Source organism: Ursus arctos, unplaced genomic scaffold, assembly GCF_023065955.2.
Source record: "Ursus arctos isolate Adak ecotype North America unplaced genomic scaffold, UrsArc2.0 scaffold_13, whole genome shotgun sequence".
NCBI classification, from domain to species: Eukaryota; Metazoa; Chordata; class Mammalia; order Carnivora; family Ursidae; genus Ursus; species Ursus arctos.
Genome location: NW_026622797.1, coordinates 47,681,768 through 47,688,827, shown reverse-complemented (window position 1 = coordinate 47,688,827; position 7,060 = coordinate 47,681,768). Strand labels below are relative to the sequence as shown.

Below are 7,060 nucleotides of genomic sequence, written 5' to 3'. Positions count from 1 at the left end.
AACACCTATATTTCTAGGGAACACCCATCATGTTTACCGAGATAACCCACGTACGTGATTAGCAGGACAGAAATCGGAGGAATAACAAAGTGCTATCCTTGGGTTTCCCAAGGAAATTTTCCTTGTTATGGCCATAGGGTTAAGGACAACAACTTGGCCCTGGAAAGTAGTAATGTGGGAGCCATCCAACAATTCTGTGGTCCCTAAAAATACAGAAGCTGGAACACCGTTTAGGCTCCTGCAGTTACTATCGTGATGACTTCATTCTGGGCGGTCAGTGCTGACAGTAGAGAAAAAAAATCTGGTTTTGGTGTTTGACAAAGAAGCAATTGTCGGGGCCGCTGAGCAGGCACGAAGGTAGGCAACGTGTCCTGTTGCAGCCTAGAACCTCTTCAAGAAATCCATCAACTAGAAGTTTGTAGTTCCACAATGGCTGGATGTAGGGGTGATCTGGCTGCAACATACGTCGCCCCACTGATAGCCAGAGCCGAACCGGCTCATCTGGCTGGTGAGTGTCTCTTTCCTCTCTCACTGCTCCATGGACATGTGTCCCTCCTAGAGCCGCAAGCTCTCTTGATCAAAGAGGACGACCGTCCCTCCTAGAAGAGGACTGTCCTTTAGTCAAGGGTATAACAAGTAGCTGTGCTCCACTTCTAGAACCCTCGAACAAGCTCACAAGGTTCATTTGTGGGAGAATGTAAGGTAGTCAAGCTTCCAGGACTCCAGACACATCCCGACGTTAGGTGCTGCCTGTGACAGTCTGCTTTTCTAAAAAAAAAAATTTTAAAAATAAATGGTGATCATGGTCATTTCTCAAGTATATGCCCATTACATATTTAAAGCCTTCTTTTCAAGTTCTTGAAGCCGTGTTTGACTCTTCACTTTCTGCAATATCCAGCTTGCCTGCAAGGTTATTAATTCCTCATTGTTTTTTAAAATAAAAAAAAATTCTTTAGAAATGCTTTTCCATTCACTTCTTCCCCCATCACATCCCACCCCTTCCTGTGCTATCACTATAGTCCAAGCTATTCTAGCTTCTGTTTGTATCAGTGCTTCCAAAATATTTCCCCAAGTACATCTTGAAAATTTCTTTAGCTGCACAGAGTTTCCTAAGATGATGTTTAACAGGTCACTTCCCTGCTCCATAACCACACTGGTATTCCATCTAAACTCACCTTGGTCTTCAAAGCTTCTGTGACGTGGCCTTATATCATCTGGACAGACTTAGCATTTATGCTCAAAATATGAATTACAATTTCCTTCCCAGTAGCATTTTCTCAAAAAAGAGAAAAGTCACTTTATATTGAAGTCTTTACAAAGTGTGTAAAGAGCATCTGTAATGTGGGTGTTTTCTCAACTCCTTTATTTGGAACTAAAATCATTACCCGGAGGACACATATTAGACGAACATCAGTGCTAGTTTGGGATGCTCACTGAGGTTACCTATTAGAATCATAAAAAAAATGCAAGCAAAAAAATTTAGCAGGGTTTAGTAATTACTTCTGAGAGGATGACATCACTTCTAAGATTTTTAAAGTGATTTTTTAAAAAGATGATTTAGAAAAATACAGTATACAGTAGGAAGTTACTTTGTGGCGATCACAAGCATGCAACTATAGAAAGAAGGTCAAAACCAACAACAGCTGACCTAAAGAGACGGAACTGGTAAATCACAGCTTGGCTAAGACGTTCAGTAACTTTGCACGTGGATTTATGTCAAACTGTATATCCAGCACGTGCGAGGACTGTGAAGATGATGTGCTCCGTAAGCTGTGATGCACAACGTGAAACAGAACCGCTAAGTGATGACAGTGATGCAAACGAAGATACATCAGAAGTGTTTCAAAACCTGGTTATGAAAGTGAGAATGGAGACAAGCATTTGTACACTGTGCGAGACAAGATTCTAGAATGGCACGTGCATTAGACACGGCGTTGTGTTGCTCACTTTAGGGAGAGAGTTACATCCAAACTGACAGGGCTGTTGGGCTTCTCTGTGAAGACTGCTCCCCAACCAAGGGCTCACTCTCAGTGCAGCTCCCAGCCCGGGACTGAGCAAGGTGGAAAGACAAAGACCCAGCCACTTGGCTTTACCTGGGGTAACTGGTAGGCAACATCTACCCCACACCCCAGCTCCCTGCAGGTTGGTGGCATTTTTGTCAGGCCTATCTCACAATTTAATGGTTTCCTGCCCAATCCCGCTGCCCCCCCCCTTCCTTCCACGGGAGTTAATCTCTAAAAAACATTTTGTACCCCGAGCTCCCTCTCAGCATCTGGTTCCAGAGAACTCATGCCATGACAGTAAGAGTATGACGTTAATAAATATTGCACTAAGATGTTGATTAGTTTGTCCGTGTGCTTACAAGCTTATACATTCAGGATGGCTATTAATTTTTTTAAAAATCATCTCTTTGGGAAGATCGGATATCACCTTATGAGCAAGCTCTTTTATTTGCTTATACTCAGTATTCCCATCACTACTGTATTCAGGCCAGTCCCCTCCCTGCCCTCTACATCCCATCCCACCCCACTCATCCCCGCTCTGAGGTTCTGCCTCATGCTGTTCCCTCTACTGCAAATGCTCTTCTGTCCACTCTTTTGCACATCCAAATCCTACTCATTCTTGAAGGTTTTAAAGGAAGGGTCTACATTCTCCATGAAGACCTCCTTGCCTTAAGTAGCCCTCTCTTACTATTCTTTATTTTTAAATTAAATTAGATTTTATTGTGTGTTAACACTATGACTCGGTTAATCACAACTATTCTCTAATTGTTCCTGTGAATTCGATACCAGACTTATACCTTCCCGTACCTGATATTGCATAGCACACACAGTAGCTAACCTTTTAAATGGCACCTATCAGCATTCCTGTGGGATTTGTGTTGTGTAGAAACATACTCTGGGAGCCACGCCTCGGCAGATAGCAGAGTTGGTGTCAGATCTGAGAGCACATTATGCTTTGACGCCGGAGTGATGGACTCTCCTGGGAGACAAGCCGATGACTGCCATTCCCAAATCCAAGGTGGGGAACATGGCCCCCAGGCATGTGGAGTAAGTGTCCTTGCAAGGACAGGAGGCCAGGGGAAGGAGCGGGGAGGGGGGAGCGGGCAGTTAATTCCAATGACTCATGGGTAAAGGTTTGCTTTGGGCACCCAGTCTGAACTCCTGCTGCCTGCTGGAATCACCTGGGGAAGCTTTAAAATCCTGGCACCTCGATCTCACCCCGTAGATGCTGATGTCATTGGTCTGAAGTGGGTACGATATTTTAAAGTTCCCCTAGTGATTCTAATTGCAGCCAAAGTTGAGATTTCTCCAAAGCCACAGCTTTAGGGAAAGAGGAATGAGAATGCTTAAAATACTTTTTGCTTCTATGCTCCAGGTTTCCTTTACTGGGATATCTGCTGTGTGAGAAATTGCTCTGGGAAGCCGTCAACCACTGCTGTGTAAACCAGTCTGTGTTGCTCACCTTGGAGCCTGAGCCTCTTCCTCCCGGTGGGGTCTGAGGACCCCCAGCACTGACGACACCCCAGAGCTGGTAAGAAAAGCAGTATCTCAGGCTCCACCCAGATCCCGAGTCCTGATCCCCACACTATTTGTGTTTGAGAAGCACTGGGCTAGATATAGTTGCCCCATGAAAAGCAGCTCCACTCAGCTTAAAACCTGTGATCCAAACCAAACCAACCAACCAACCAACAAGCAAATGAACTCTGTGACCCAGACTGTCAGCCTGTGTGGCTACGTCTAGGTTTATCTTCGGGTCAAAGCCCATCTCTCCTGGACTGCAGTCACCCTGGCCTCCTACAGCTCGCGTCTGCTATCCTGGCGGATGACTGCTATCTCTTGAAGGAAAGTCTAGGGTCCCCAGATTGAATCTTTCAAATTTGTCAATGTTTTAAGTTAGGCAATTTGCAATACATGAAAATCTGTCTAGCTGTGTTCCCCTGATGTGGTCAAAGCAGAAGGAAACAAAAACGTAATTTTACTTCTATAGATAACAAATGGTGTCAGAAACAGTTTCTTTCCTCCTTTGTTTTGGATGAAATAAAGAATGGGGGGAAGTCAGAATGTAGTCCCTAAGAGATTAGCCAAACCATCCAAATGGATGTGAGCCGGCTACGGAACAGTCTCTTTCTCCAGGTGCTCCTGGAGAGCTAAGCTGGATGGAGGACGAGAGAGGAGTGAAATAGAACCTTCCAATGCCAGAGATGAACGCCTCATTGTACGGGGGTGTGTTAGCATATCCACCGCCACATGTGACCGCCACTTGCCCCGTCACTGAGGGCCCTACAGCTTGAGTCGAAGCCTCCCGCTGGGTGTGCTTGTAACCTTAACAGAAGGACTTAATTGTAAATTTTCCTCACAATGAAAAACAAACAGACCAAAGCAGCCTCATATTTTTGCAATGAGTTTATGTTCTGGATCATCAGCCCTGTTCTTTCTTTCTCCATTACCAGGCTCATGGAAGGTCTGTCATTCCAGGGCAAACGCAAGCAGCTGACTCCTCATTTTCCGCCGGTACACTGCGTGTGCGTGAGCGCATTAGCTCCCTTATTCATTTGGTCCACAAACATTTATTGTCTACTTTTCTCCAGGAACCGTGCTGGGGCGTGGGGATACGTGCCCCTGTCTGCCTAAAGGTCAGAGAAGAACATATTGTGGATAAACCGTCAAACTGAATTTTTTCTGGAAGAACGTTATATGAGAAGGTGAAATGATATTACGTCCTCAATGGAGAATGCTCATTTCTTAATATAAATGACAAGATGGCTGTCAGAGATGTCCTGGCACATCCACTTCAACTAGAAGATGAAAATTAGATACTTGGATCAATTCAGTCATTCTGAAGACAACTGATTTTCTTCTCTCAGGAATAAAACATCAGCCCCAAAGCTGATCCTGGTAACTTTGAAAGCAGTGTGGCATGCCTGGTACCTGCATGGGCCTTCTGCCCTCTTCCATCACATCTGTGCCATGGCGTAATAATCAGGCCTAACATGGCCAAGTGGAAGTCCAAGCTCTACAGGATTGTGCGAGAATCACTAGAAATGTGCCCACCTTAGGGATGGGAAGAGTAATGTTCATGGTGACGCAGCGAAGGCCCAGGAGCGAGCTGTGTTCATTTTTGCTCACTTAATTACTCAAGAGGGGAAAGGGAAAGGCAAGGTTCCTGGTTACACGTCACAGGCCCCGCTCCTGGCTAGTTTACGCAGAGAAAGAATCCATCGGCAGCATGTTGGGCAGCTCGCAGAATCCACAGGAAGGCTGCAGAACTGGGCATGGACAACGGGAGGCTGGGCAGGGGGGCCAGTCTGTGAGGGTCACACGGCAGGAGCGATCTGGTCAGCGCATTGCCATTGGTATTGCCACCTCCACAGCATGGCTCTGGACATCAATACCACCATCACCATGACAACCACAAGCCATGTCTATGTTCTTTCCCAAGTCCCAACCGGGAGCATTCAAGGAGCCCAGTCCAGGTCACACATCCACATGGTAGCTGCCAATGGATGAAGGAAAACATTGTTTGGTGACTTCTGGCTCCTGTAAAAAGAGGTGGGGCCCTGTATCCCACCAAGATGCATATTCTGGAAGGTTTATTCCCTAATAAGAAGGGCATATGGGTTCTGGGCAACCAAAAATATAGCATATGTCCATTAAAGGTTGTGTCCATCTGAGTTCTCCTACTCCATGCCCCTCACCTGTGGTCAGAGTCTGCGGAAGGTTAGGCACCCCTGGCTTTCTGCAGAGGGAAGAAAACAAGTTGGAATTTCAAACAAATGGCAGCCAAGTTACATCTCTGCTGGATACAGTTACCAGAAACCCAACCCAAATTAGCTGAAGCCAAATAGAAACACTATTTTAAGAACATGGGGGAGAAGTGTATCTCATGGAGCCCAACGGCTGACAATTGCTAAGGTTTTGGCAAACGCCACAAACCTAGCAACTTGAATGCTGGCGGGATTCTGCCGCTAATATTATTATAAATAGTAATATTTGTGAAGCACTTATCATGGGCTCACAGTTATTTTTTATAACAGCTCTATGAGACCTGAATGAAAATCACTCGCATTTTACAGAGAAGGAAGCCGGGAGAAGTTAGGGCACGTGACCAATGTCACATAGTTGTAAGTGCGAGAACAGATGTGGGCCCAGAACCTGTCTGCGATCCTCACCGCGCTGCCTTCTCCTGTCTTGGTGCCGACCACAGTCTTCTGCCTTTCATTCTGCAGACCCCAAGTTATGCACCAGCTGTCCAGGGAGAGATCACATGTCCTATGTCCCATGTCCGGTCTCTCAAGCAAACAGCTGTGATTGGCCAGTTTGGTTAAGTGTCACCCTGAGGGGCTCTGCCATAACCAAGCAAGTGGGGTGGGTGAGGGTGTGGGGCTTCAGGGGTAAGCCAACCGCCCCCGGAAAATAAGGTTTGCTGGCAGCCAAACGATTGTTAACTACAATTTTCAATGTTGCCTTTTGCGTGACTTTTCATTTTGCCTTCGTCTCTAGAAATTTAGACATAAATTTAATTTTCAAAGGCAATGACTAACTCCTTCCATGTGTCCGGGGACATCTATGTCTCTGCTCGCTTTTACAGAATTACTTTCTTCTTTTATTGTTTTCATTAGAAAATCTCAATTTTCTTATTTCATGCCGTGCTTGATTTTTTGGTAAGTTATCTTAGAACATTTATGCAAGTGGGTGAGGCATATTAAAAGAGAAAAAGACCACCTAGTTGTGCTGTCCAGCACGGTAGTCTCTAGCCACATCTGACTGTTTAAATGTAAGTTAAATTAATTAAAATTAAATAAAATATTAAATTCCGTTTCTCTGTTGCACTAGCCGTATTTTAAATGCCTAATAGCAAGCACAATATAGCTCTATAGCATAGAGTATTTCCGTTATTGCAGAATGTTCTATTGGACAGTGTTGCTGCGGAGGGTTCCAACAATGACATGGACTGTCTTTTGAAATAACGGGCTCCCAAATGAAAGTGGCTTGCCAACCTGGGGTGACCCTCCAGTTCCCAGGAGCTGTGAGTTCCAGTTCTCTTTCCCACTGCCATG

General features: G+C 45.3%; 1 long non-coding RNA gene across 1 annotated transcript; it reads left to right on the top strand.

Moving 5' to 3' along the window:
* The first annotated feature begins 2,893 nt into the window (after nt 1–2,893).
* On the top strand, nt 2,894–6,819 carry LOC113264718 (uncharacterized). Its single transcript, XR_003319767.4, has 3 exons — nt 2,894–3,021; nt 3,379–3,534; nt 4,454–6,819. It is a non-coding gene; the product is annotated as an uncharacterized LOC113264718 (long non-coding RNA).
* The last annotated feature ends 241 nt before the right edge of the window (nt 6,820–7,060 follow it).